This window comes from Thunnus albacares, chromosome 20 (assembly GCF_914725855.1).
Source record: "Thunnus albacares chromosome 20, fThuAlb1.1, whole genome shotgun sequence".
Classification (NCBI taxonomy): domain Eukaryota; kingdom Metazoa; phylum Chordata; class Actinopteri; order Scombriformes; family Scombridae; genus Thunnus; species Thunnus albacares.
The window spans coordinates 18,100,432-18,114,291 of NC_058125.1; positions in this window are offsets into that span (position 1 = coordinate 18,100,432).

Below are 13,860 nucleotides of genomic sequence, written 5' to 3' on the forward strand. Positions count from 1 at the left end.
TTTTACATTTTTTAAAGTAGCCAGAGATGCTGAAAAATGTACCTAATGACGGTTGTTTAGACCATTTAACTAATTTCAATTAAAGGAATTCAATGATTCATTCAATCTTTTCATTTAATTTTATTTACCTCATTTATGCTAAGTGGCTCTGTGAAGCTCAGACACAGCGATCCTTTTAGCTAAATGCTAACAGCATGCTAATACAGTATGCTCACAATGTCAATGTGCACCATCTTAGTTTGCGTGTTAGCATGCTAATTAGCACTAAACACAATGTGCAGCAGAGGCTGATAGGAATGTACAGCAGATGCTGATGGCCAAAGTACTGGACGAATTAAAACTGATCTCATAGCACTAAATGATAGGTCAAGCGATCACCACAGTTATTAAAAATTACTGTGTGGGGAACCAAGTTTCATAGCATCCAATACTTGTCAAGAAATTTCACTCAAAACCACAGATGTGAACCTCATGGTGGTGCTAGAAAAAAAGTCAGGATATCCTTTAAGTCATTAGGATTAGTCATCTGGGAACCAGAGATGTGCGTACAACATTTTGTTGTCCATCAAATAATAGTTGAGATATTTCAGTCAGGGCCAAGGTGGTGGACCTATAGACCCACATTACCATGCAGGGAGCCAAGCAAACTAAAAACCTAAAAATCCCCTGTATTTACAAAAAGGGAAGGAGAAAAAAAGAACAGAAAGATACAAGAGTCAAATTTTTATCAATGTTGCATGTTACTTAGATATATGCGTGACCATTTTACCACACTCTCTTCTCTTGCTTCAGTGTGGTTGTAGCTGATGAAAAGAGACAGGCACAGGGTGGAACTTGGAGGCGGTCCCATTAATATCCTAAGAGTGAACCGGAGATCCTGTTATTTTGGATGTCTGGCCGTTATCTACTGCACTATTCTTTGAGTTTTCACTGCCTTGGTAATGACTTGTTGTTAAATTTGTTCTCTCACCCTCCCTTCCACTCCCTGCATCTCCCTTTCAGGGCATAGCATCTTGCTACACTGAAAACATTCTCAACAGACGCTTTAAGACTTACCATAATTCAATCAGACAGCTTTTACTGGGGGCGTTAATGTGACACAATGCTCCTAAAAATGCATTACAAGCGTTATCCTATTCCTCCTTGTTCCATCTAGTCTAGTGTGCTTTTCAAGCTTCTTTTTCAGGAAATCAAGTGGATGCTTTGATGAACCAGCTGCTTGGTTTGGAGCAAAATCTTTAAATACACATTGTAGATGGAAAGAAAAAACAGTTAAATGCCAATGCCAAAAAAAATCATAGCTTGTCTACTATTTAAATTATGCTATTTAAACACTGATGATTATACTCTCACTGTATGTATATTTTTATGTTACTTTCTGAAATCCCCAGCCTATATGTGGGTGTAAGCCTTAATCCCACTGGCTTGTTTTCATCTTTGAAAATAAGCCATAAATATATTTTTAATTTTATTTTTTTAAAAGGCTAAGTAATTTCCTAAAACAGCCACACATGCAGCATCGCTTCAGGGATGGCAATGTCAACTGCAAATATTGCAATAAAAACTGAAAATATCTCATGAACTATTGGATGGATTTCCATTAAATTTAGTTTAGATATTCATATTACCCAGAGGATGAATCCTAATGACTTTGGTGATCCCCTTGACTTTTTTTAGTTCCACTTGAAATTAGTGGTGCTAATGAAATGACTTAAAAACTACTGGATGGATTCCCATGAAATTTAGTATGAACATTCATGTCCCTTTCAAGATGATTTTTAACAACTTTGGTGATCCCTTACCATTCAACATAAATGGCATTCCAGCTTCAGTTGTATTTTGTGTTTAATGCTAATTAATAAATATTAGCATGCCAACATGTGAAATTAAGATGGTGAATTATGGTAAACAGTTTTCTTGGGTGTATCTAAATTAAAAGAAAGTATAAAAGTTAAATTGTAGATGGTCCTAAAACTAACCCCTGTGAGACACCGCAGTTATTTTGTTTAGTGACTATCTTTCAAATGATACATAAACCACATTGGCCACAGCTAAAATATTCAACTGGTTCAAATCCAGTGAACCATGACGGTAACCATACTGGCATCTTGCTGACTCAGAGCAATTAACTTCTTTAACAAGCTTACTGTGCAATAGTTTGCATGAAAAACTGACTGGAAAACATGCAGTTATGACAGTTATAATAGTTGCTTGAGGACATTGTCTTACCAAGAGAAAGGAAATCTGTCACAGGCCTATAATTACTAATTACAGAGTTAATATCAATGTTTTATCACCTTGTTAACATTATTGATGAGGAAGTGCTTTAATGCAGCTCCCTGGTAGCAAACAATAATTCATATGAACACAATTATAAAAAACTTTGATGGGTTTCAAACACATTAAAAAAGTAATTAACAACAGGGCTCCAAACTACAGTATGTCACGAAATTTTCCCCCCCATGTCAGTGCAAGACACAGTTACATTACAAGATATAGTGTAGTCTGTTAGATCCACACAATGAGTAGCAAGAAGTGATTTAACTACAGAGAAATTCGCTGCTCATTTTTATTGGGAAGATAGAGAGCATTCGGTCTCAAATTTCACCTGATCCACGAAATCTACCCACCTTCAACAATAATATTGCTTCACTCTCCCAGTTTCAAACCATTAACATCTCAGTACTAGATAAAATGATTTCCTAGTTTTTTAAAGATATATTCCCCTCTGTTGGTTATTTTGTTTTTTTTGATTATTGAAAACATTATTTTGATTATTAACAGTTCTCTGACTTCTGGTAATTTTCCCATTTATATTAAACATTCAGTCATTCAACCATTACTGAAAAAGCCTAATTTGTATTACTCAGTAATTATAGACCATTTTCTAAATGATCATTTTTATCTAAGGTGCTTGAGAAAGTCATTTCAACTCAATTTATATCTTTAATGAATAGTAATTATATTTTTAATAGTTTTCAGTCAGGTTTTAGAGCTCGCTATAGCACAGAGACAGCCCTCATGAAGGTTTCTAATGATCTACTTTTAACAGCTGATAAGAGGTGACTGCACAGTCCTGGTGCTTTTTAGATTTACTTTTAGATCAGTAGTGTATAATATGAAAGATAAAACACCACATCAAAATTGTATAGAATAAAACTTTATTTTACAAAGGGAACATGTGAAGGATTACACTGATACCCAGCAGCCAAGGCCCAGCCAAGCCCTGGATGCTTCTGTCTGAACAAGCTGATGCTCCCTTGAGCACACCAACACAGGTGCCATTACGCTGTCTCCCCCTGGCTGGGCAGACTGAGAGGATGATATTCATCTAGGAAAAGTTGGTGGATGTCCTGCAGCTTCTGCTTCAGCCCTGCATCAAGCTTCACTCTCTTCAGGCGTCCCATGTTGCTGCTATGGTCTTGCTGTGGCTACCCCTCACTGCAGGATGTGGGCCTGTTGATGGACAGCAGTATAACGCAAGATTTTACAAAGTTAAAATACTACCTATTTCATGCAGACAGGGTAGTAACTGTTTGTGAGTAAATATATCCAAAAGTATCTTTCATTAAGCTGTGGACTGGTTTAACTAAGTATAAATCAGTTATATCACTGCTTATCAACAGTGAGTGTCAAATTGCAGTTAAATATTTAAAGACCCCTTCTGATGAAAATCAAGTTTTTGATCTCATTAACATGTCCATGTGGCGCTTTTCTAATGTTATACGACATATCAAGAGCAAAATAAGGAGTCAACGCCATGGCTGAGCATATCTGCTTTGAAACTGCAGTGTACCGAGGACAGTCTCAAAAAACGAAAAATGGATTCAGTCAGGCAGGGTTTCATGTGTCACAAACCTAAGGAACCTATCCCATAATAGACAGAGAGGTGCTTCATGTATCATTATGTGTAGGTGAAACCGTTAGCTACTTTGAAGCCAGCTGTTAGCTACTTATCGTAATTTTGATTTGGAGTTTTAATACTTTCAAAACGATGGCAGACGTGTTTTATTTTCGGCTGCAAATTTACAAAAAGAGAAACAGTGAGCCTTCATTTATTACCAAAGGATCTGAAAAATCAAGAGAAATGGGTGCAGTTTATTTGGAAAAATTGTCATGTCCCACTCAGACTTCCAGTGAAAACACAGGTTTGAGTCGCCCTTTTCAAGAGCACTGTTTTGAAAATTTATCACAAAAGCAGATGGGTTTTGCCACAAAACCTGGACTGAAGCCTAATGCTGTGCCATCCATTTATCCTGGGGACACGGCAAGTTCGAGCCAACATATTGGTAAACCGGTAAGTTTATTTTTCTTGTGTTTTAGCCATTGACTGTATCCAACAAATCTGCAGTGCGCTAACTTAGATAACGTGACGCTTAATAGCTAACGTTAGTCTGCCAAGTTATATGATGATGACTTTCTTCGGTCTTTATCTTATTTATATATGTCTCTGGTGTAGCAAGATAACATTAGCTAAATCAAGTTCATATGCATGATCTGCGGACAAGAAGTAGTCAGTGTTAGCACATTTTGAACAGACAACTATGCACAAAAGCTAATTACATATCATACGACATGGATATGAGATTGCTTGTTGTGAAATATTTTTCAATGGGGAATTCTACAGTGTATCTTCTGTTTATCTGTTTTTCAAGAGCACTGCTGCTTCGTGGTCAAACACCAGAGATGTGAGCTGCCAGTGTGAACCCCTGTGTTTATTGCGTTTTTAATAGTGTTTAGTTTTGGGGTTTTTTACCCTACATCTTTTCTTTTTATGTTTAGTGATCCCCAGTGTAGTTACATAATGTTTGAGTTGTACAGTGATGTCTTCAATATTGTAAAACAAATAGCCTACAAAAACATTTGTTTATTGTTTTTATACCTGTACATTGTTCCTATTTACATTGTGTTCCATAAATGTCTCTTACTCAGTTTAACTAATTGAAAACATCACATTACACCTCTAAACTCTATTTACTGAATGACCTAGACAGTCTAAGGTTTTACTTGGCTGGCAAACTGCTTGTTATCTAGCAATATTCTCACTCTTACACACTCTGAACACAAATAACATCACCTACATGACACAGTACAATGTTACTAACAACACTGAGCAAAGGTGGGTGTACATTTCACAGACTTAACTGACTCAAAATGGCCGTTAATGCTGTCTGTTGACACACATTAGACTGTGAATTACACATGCTAATTGCTAATGCTAATAGCTAGTGTGATTCGCTAATGTTTCCAGCACATACAAATATCCCAGCCCAACATATACATTCAAATTCACATTGTATGCGACCCCAACCTCCCCAGGCTACCGCATCACCAACCTGCATTACTGTGAAAGTCTTATAGCACATTCATGTGGTGTCGGAATAATTGGAAAAATTAGTTCTCGATTGGGAAAATTCACATGAACAAGTTGGAACAACAACTTGGAAAGTCAGCGAAAATTTTGGTACATGAATTGCTGACTTGCTGAAAGTTGACACAGAAATATGGTGGATGAAAGTAAATGTTTGGTTGATGGTAAGAAAGTTTTTATTAATTCACATATTGCACATCAATTTTTTGCTCACATGTAATTTGTGACATGGTATTAGGTTGTAACCGCTAGTTGCTAGCCACATAGAGTCCACATAGATTAGTTAGATAAGTTATTTATTAGCATTAACCATGGTAACAACTCAGATAAAGCAATATTATAGGGAATGTACTGGCGCAGCAACAAGTCTGGAACAAAATTACAACTGTTTCAGCATACTTGGGGTGGCAACATGAATCTTCACTGGGACACTAATCTCAGCCAACCCATCACCCATGCTAAAGAGAAGGGGATCTGCTTTATGTAGATGAAGCTCTTACAATTAGGCTAAATTAAACCCAATATTGATTGGATCTGCCCCTGTGGAGCGTTCCTTGGCCCTGCTTGCAAGCACACCATCTGCAAGTACAGGGGTGAAGTGAAAGATAACATTTTACTGGAGTTGCTGACAACTATGCTCGTTACTCTAAGTGCAACAAAACCGGAGTAAAAAGCCAATAAGTACTTAAACAAACCGCCTCTTCAACAAGTGCAAACATGCAGAGAAAGCGATATTTTCAACTGCTTTGTCTGCAGTGTCCCATCCATCACAACACAAAAGCCATCTGTATGTAGCCTCACTGTTTATCTGAGTTTGCCATGTATTTTAAAATTTGGCAAATTCTTGTAAACTTAGCTCCTGGAGACAACGCAGCCGCTCTATCAGTGGCACCTGCAGGCAGTGAATCACATCAGCAGCAGACAGAGGAGGACAGTGGACAGGAGGAAAGACTGCCTGTGCAGTGTAAATTGTGTCTCAGAGGTGATCTGGTAACTTGGGTAACGTCAGACAAACATACAAAACTTATGGATCCATGTGTATGATGATTATACGTAATAAAGGTTGAGGGCCATACAAATTATGGGAGTTTCCAGGGAAAAACAACAAAATGGGAGCACAGCGGGAGAGAAGGTTGGAAATAAGGGAGAAACCACGGAAAAATGGGAGATTTGGCAGGTCTGAGGAGGAGAAGCAGGAGCAGGAGAAATGGAGCCAAGTGATCAGAGAGGAGGGGGGGACAAGAGATGGGGAGACAGAGCAGCGCTGCCAGATGAGGAAACTTAAAGTATCATACCAGAGTCATAAAATAATTGTTGTATATGAGTCATAACCAAGACATCAAATAAGTGACCTTCTGACACCACCTACAAGTCTAGCCACATTGTTTAAAGAAAAAGAAAAAAATTACTGACATAGTTACATGATGCATGTAAGGGCGTAGTCTGTTCAAGACTAGTAAACTACAACATGTGGTTGTAGCCTGTTCAGCATTTACATGAGAATTAAATAAACAACATGCTTACCTTATCCGCACTAATTTTCTTTACTTTTTTTTCACATGGATGAGGCAGAAAGCTATCATTTGTGCAAACTCTCGCTGGAGAACGATAGCCTTGCTTGTGAGTCACGTTCATCATCACAACAAGCATGATTGGCTGGAAAGATGTCACTCGAGAAGAGATGCGTAAACACAGACGTAGGATCCATATTTTACTATCCTGATCGTGTCAGGAAATGAATTAAAATGAGATTGCCAAGATTACAACAACTAAGTGTCACAAAATGATCAAATTATCATACATTATAGGACTTTTGGCATTATTGATCGTACATCGTACAGAGGGCAAAATTGTCATACAAATACAATAATTATCGTACATCTGGCAACACTGAGAGAGTCAGCTGCAGCTCGTCTGAGCACAGAGGTCTTCCCTTCAGTGTCAGAGGGAACAAGTGCGACTCTGTCTATAACGCTAAACAAACAACACCAAAATCTCTAACTTGAAGAAAGAAAATTGCTGCTTGAAATCAAGGTCTTAAAGCTTCAGCAAGATAAATTGAAGTTGGAGATGCAGTCGATGGAGGAATACATAAGTTGTCTACTTATAATACCAGTAGTCTCTGTAATTCAGATGAGTTTTAACATGAACTTCATTGAGAGTGCAGTGCTATATTTCTTTTTGTCACATTATATCTATGCTAATGCTCAATTGCCCATTGTTATTGTGGTTTTAATTGAGTAATTATTTAAGTCATCAGAATAATTTATTGAATGAACGTATATTAATTGTCTTGTGAGAAAATTAACAAAATATTTTATTGTAACACCTAAGTTAAAAAAATAAACTGAGACAATATTATATTTGTTACTTACTTAGTTTCTTTATGTAATTGAATGGAGGGGGAGGCAGGCAACACAGTGGTCCTGTTCACACCTGGCATTAACATGCATCTTGGGTGAACCAATCACAAGTGGTCAGCTCTAAGTACAGGTGTGAATACACCCAAGACGCACTGACATATGGCCACATTCTTGTAGCAGTGTGTATGCAAATTTGTCTCTGGCCACATTGAAGGACTTCCTACTCAATTGACATCCTCTGCATAAGCAGAAGTACACAGTTTCATGCAAACAGCATCATATTAAAGTGCAAAACAGCAGGAAGCCACAACAACTGGGAATTTTTTTTTTGAAGATTTACAAGTCATGAATTGATCTGGGCCGACAGGCAACACAGTTGAGGAACTAGATATTTAGGAAACTTCCTGTTGCATAGAATCTCAACGCAGTGCCAAAATGTAGCAGAGCTGTGTTGCTGTGGCTTTTTAATGTGTTAGAGCTCAGTACTTCTGCTAATTCTTCAGACAGGCTCAGGATAGTTTCCTTAGGCAAATGTAAAATAATTGACAGTGTCCTCTGGGTTGCTTTGGGATCTGCAGTCAGTTGGATGAACGGTTCCCAAGATATGCAAAGAACACACACACACACACACACACACACATATAGACAGACAGAGATTCCTTGCTTTTTAGTTAGATGTCTGAAACATCCTGCAGTAATTCTTGGAACGTACATGCCAAGTTTTGTTCACAGTGAACACTTCAATAGTAGAGTTTAGGTCTCTTAAACTTCTTCAACACATTAACACTACGGATGTAATCCCTCCTCCAACCACAATGTGGGTTGCAGTGGCAGATCTGTATTTCCGCTCATTGACTTCAAGGGCAGAGGAAGAAGTAAATCAACCTCGTATATGAGGTCCTTTTATGTATTTCTCAAGAACCACTCATCCAAGGCAAGACAAGGCAGATTTATTTATATATTGCACCTTATCCTGCACAAGGCAACTAAAGTGTTCCATGGAAATGCAGAAAAACAAGACAAGAACAAGGACATCAAAATGCACAGACAAACAGCTAGAAATCATTAAACATTAAAACAATGGAAACATAAGTATGTAAGCAACAAATAATAAATAAATAAATTAGTTAAAGGCAACTGTAAAAAGATAGGTCTTGAGTTTAGATTTAAAAATTCTCAGTCCTGTTTCTAGTCCCAGGTCTTCTGTCATTTTGTTCTAAAGTTTGGCAGCATAGTAACTAAAAGCAGCACGGCCACTTTTAGATTTAAGTAATCCCGAGCCAGCTGACCTGAGCAGTCTGGAGGGTTCGTAATGGATTAGAAGTTCAGATAAATAATCCAAACAACTTCACACTCGACACTGCATTTCCTTGGGTCCACAGCAATACATCCACCAGGTATGAAGTAGATCGGTTTTTGAGATATGCAAAGGACAAACACACATACATACATACATACAGACCAAGATTCCTTGCTTTATATACAGAGATCTATGAGCAGACTGGCCCAACAATACAAACCAGTCTAAAATATCTTTCTGAAAACGGCCCCTCTGAATGAAACTGCCCCACTAAGTTTGCTATACAAATAAATATTTAGCTAAACGGAGCTAGGTGAAGATCTCCAGGCTCTGGAAAACACACATAAATCCAAACACTGCTATGTTAGCATCCATCAACACAGCTGCAGAGTCTGACACAGATACAGCATCAGAAAAAGAATATGAACTCCTTGAGCCCCTGACAGCTATGTATGACCCATCTGCTAGTGACCTGTCGTCAGCTGACCTTGAAGAGAAGTACGAAACCAGCTATGGCAAAATGAGAACACAATGCACAACTAACAGACTGGAACTCCTACAGGATGTGACTAAGTAGCAGGTAAAGTGCACAACAGGAAACATACACAGAGACGTAAAACGGCCAGTAGCTTTCACAGGGTTATTAATAGCAAGGAGTCAGTCAGTTGAAAGTGCTGTTAAACAGTTAATGAAGTATAAATCCAGAGATCTCACTGTTCCAGCTGTCATGTGGGGAAGACAAATAGAAGATACTGCACGCCAGTGTGACCAAACAGAAATGAAGAAGAAACACATGAACTTTAATCCAAAAGCAGAGGGTCTAACAGTGAAAGCAGATGAGCCATATTCTCCTGTGGCTGGGGTGGAACAGGCATGTTGGAGATTAAGTGTCTGTACAAGGAGGGATTACAGGGGTCAGAGTCTGATGCATCCTTTTGCCTTGGCAAAAACTATCATTTGTGACCTACCCACCCCTATTACACACAGATTCAACTATAGATGTGTTTGTCAAATGGATTTCTGTGATTTCATGTTTTCATGGACCACCTCCTTCCAGAACTTATTTTTCCGCTGCAAAGACCCCCACCTGGCTGAAGAGATCAAATGTCTGTACTGCAAAAGGCCTAGCTTTGGGAAAATGATCAAGTGCACAGACTGCTGCTAACACTTTCACTAATATTACAAATATATTCAAATAATGAATGGAAAGAAGTGCACCTGCAGTTCTGCAAACACTGGAGATAATACTGTTCATTTGGTGTTATTAATCGTTCACATTTGTTGTTGTTGAAAACACTTGATTGAATTATGTTAGATATTAGGTTGCATTTTCAACTCATTTAAAACATGTCAGTTCATGCATCAAGAACTCCCAACCGATGAGAGGCTTAGAGGCTCGACACAAGCAATGAGCTGAGGTTGAGGAGCAACACACTGTAGCCGAGCAACAGCGAGCTGTGGTCAGGCAGCAACATGCTGTGGCCAGAGAGAAACGTGTTGTGGTCAAATAGCAACACGTTGTGACCGTGTAGAAACGAACTGCGACTGGGGAGCAACTGGCTGTGGCTGGGCTGCAATGAGCTGTGGTGGGGGAGCGACAAACTGCCGTCTTGTTTCGAAATGTGTGCTTATTACAACTTTGGACTACCAATAGGGAAAACGAAAGGGGTAAGTTATGTTCTGCTATGGCTCGGGAGCTTGTTTTCTGATCCTTTGTTGAGGAAATAATGTTAACTTGTGGGGTTGTTTTGTTGTGAAATATGCCAGGCGTTTCTAGTCGGATACCACTGTTTTTGTTGTGTTGTCATGCTGGTCGTTTGTTGACATTAGCGGGAGAGAGGCAAGGCATTTTTGCGGAAAATCCAGCGTGGGGCCTTAACATAGAAATCAGTCCACAGACAACCAAGAAAGTCAGGGAAGGTCTCATTTTTTTACATAACATTACTACTCATTCCCTCATTGGCAATAAAAAATGATTAATACATGCACATTGCGTCACAATTCTACATATGGAACCTTTAAGCTGCTCCTTCAGATTTGTATTTGCTTCCTGTGTGGCCCTCAGTTCTCTTATCACAGCTTCATAGCCATCGCAGAGCTGGTTGTACTGCAGGTTGAGTTGGTCCATCTCATTTCCATCATCCCCCATCATCATTTACAACACAAAAGTGAGAACCATTACTTCATAACTCTTCATGTGCAACACTTCACAAAAAGCAGCCAGCTCCACCCACCAACCAACCAGCACAAACACACACTAAATAGTATGGCTTGCTCATACCTTCAGAGGATTCAAGAGGATCTGCCATAGTTTTGCCTGTGGGGCTGATCCACCCTTTTAATGAGCTGGATCCATAATCTCCTGTTCTTAGCAGAGGCATGTGATCCCCTCAGAATACTGAACATTTTCCATCCATCTTTTTTGTGGCTGATGCAGTTTGCTGCACAACAACTCCTTGTCATCTTTGCTTTGGAGTTTGGCTCTGCTAGATGTGCTGTGAAGAGTGTTGCTTTCTGCTGCTTTCTGCTGCTTTCTGTGATGACGTTTCACAGAGACCTGTCTATAAATGAAGAAATGTAGAAATACATAAATAAATAAATGTAGAAATACCGAACTATCCTAAATAAAAGCTGACGTATGGAAATGTAGAAATAAATTCATTTCATTTAATTAAGTCCTTTATCATTACCAAAATGTATTTATTTATGTTTATGTAATTTTTTGTACTCCATAGCACAGAACACCATGCATCCTGTGTGTATCCTGTGTGCATGAGCCATTGGCGGAGCAGTCTGTCAACCCTCGGTAAACTCGGTAAATACAACATGTGATTGGACTGTACTTCAGCAGAGAGCAAACAATAGGTTAAGAGCAAATGCATCTGCCTCCAAGATCCCAGGGCACAAGATCATGTCAGGCACATTGTGTAATTGTTTCCCCGACTTCTTTGAAGACCCGCCCCTATTCTGCCTCTCATTGGCTCTGACCCTGATATTCTTACCTTAACCCTAACCATCTCACTCCTCATGCCTAAACCTGATCAACCTAACCGATGAAGGCAGAGTAGGGTGAGTCTTTGTGGAATGCGGGTGGGAAAATATCTGAAAAGTGGGTGTCGGCTCTGAAAGAGCAGTCTGCAATACAAATGCCAATTCACATCCGCAAAAGTTTCAAGAAAATTCTTTCGAAACTCAAGTTTCAACGTTTCAAAACTTTTTTCCCAAAATATGCGCACCGGTTTCCAGATCACCATTTACAAGGTTTCATACCTGGAAAACAAACTAATACACTGGGAGAACAGTGACACATTTGAAACTGAAAATGGAAACTTAAATACAAAATAATAAGAGAATTGACTTTTCAAAACTATGCAAGCCTTCAAAACTTAGTTTCAATCTTGCAAAACCTTTTTTATTCACTGAGTTTCAACATTACAAAGCTCCCTTTTCAGTTTCGAAATATGATATGATATTCATCCCGTAGAGTAAGCTTGGCTCCCTGACCAAAAATATTAAACAGGCCGGCAGAAATCTCAGAGTTATTCTTGAAGCAGATCTATGTTTTGATGCTAAAGTGAAAAATGTTGTTCAGTCATCCTTCTCAGCTTAGTGCTTTTTTACATAAGGTCATACATGTATTTATTTAACTGACCGACTACTGCAATGCAGTTCATGCCGGCATCAGTCAGAGCTGCCTTCACCGACTCTAACTGGTACAAAACACTGCCGCCCGGATTTTAACTGGCACTGAGAGATATGAACATATTACTCCAGTACTTGCCAACTGACACTAGCTGCCTGTTACATTCCATATTGATTTTAAAATTCCACTGATCACTTTTAAAGCATTAAATTGCCTTGCTCCAAATTACATCGAGGACTTACGACCCCCTGTGTGCCTGGGCGTTCACTTAGATTAGTGGACGGGGCTCTTCTGGTTATTCCTAGATCTCGGCTATTGACCAAATATGACCAGGCCTTTGCTGTTAGAGAGTTAGAGCCCCCAAACTGTGGAACAATCTGCCTATTGAGATCAGACAGGTGACATCTTTAGTGACTTTTAAATCTCTTCTTAAAACAGTAATTTATCGGTGGAAAGCTTTTATCAATGTTTGATATGTTGCTGTGTTTTATTATCCCACTTTCAACAATTTATATTTTTGTGTAACTTCATTTTATTCGCCTTTGTTTTATGATGTCAGTTTTTCTTTTGTTCTTAATTGCTGTTTTTCAGTTCTTTCTTCTTTCTGTTAAACGTTTTGTAACTGTTGAGAAAAGTGCTATATAAGTTATAGTTTATAGTATATAGTTTATATTATAATATTATATTATCTATATATTCAAAAGAGGGGAACAATTGTCCTGTTGATGTTAAGCTCTTGACCGATCCAGTTTGTTGTGGTGTGAAAGTCAAATGTTTCATTTGTATTTTTCTCATGTCATTTTGTTCCATTCTTTATTTTGCTTTCAAGTGTTGTTATACACTAATTGCATGTTTTGTCTCTGTTGGATACTGTCATGAAAAATGCATCCATGTGTAATTCTTGCAGTTTATATACCAAGGACCATGATGGAAATGAACCCCAAAATTTATTGTGTTGTCTTTGACAAACAAGCTGAAATGTAAATGTTGCTCTTTAGTGCCAGTTAAACCAAACTAAACTAAACTAAACTAGACTAAACTAAACTATAATGGAGGAAGTGTCCCTCAGGGAAACATCCAGTGGTAGTGCATGATGAGAGCGCTTACTGGCAGTTCAAAAGAGTTGTTTGTGCATCTTGGTTCAATAGCCGAACAGCATCAGGATGCAGACTGTAAGGCAGAG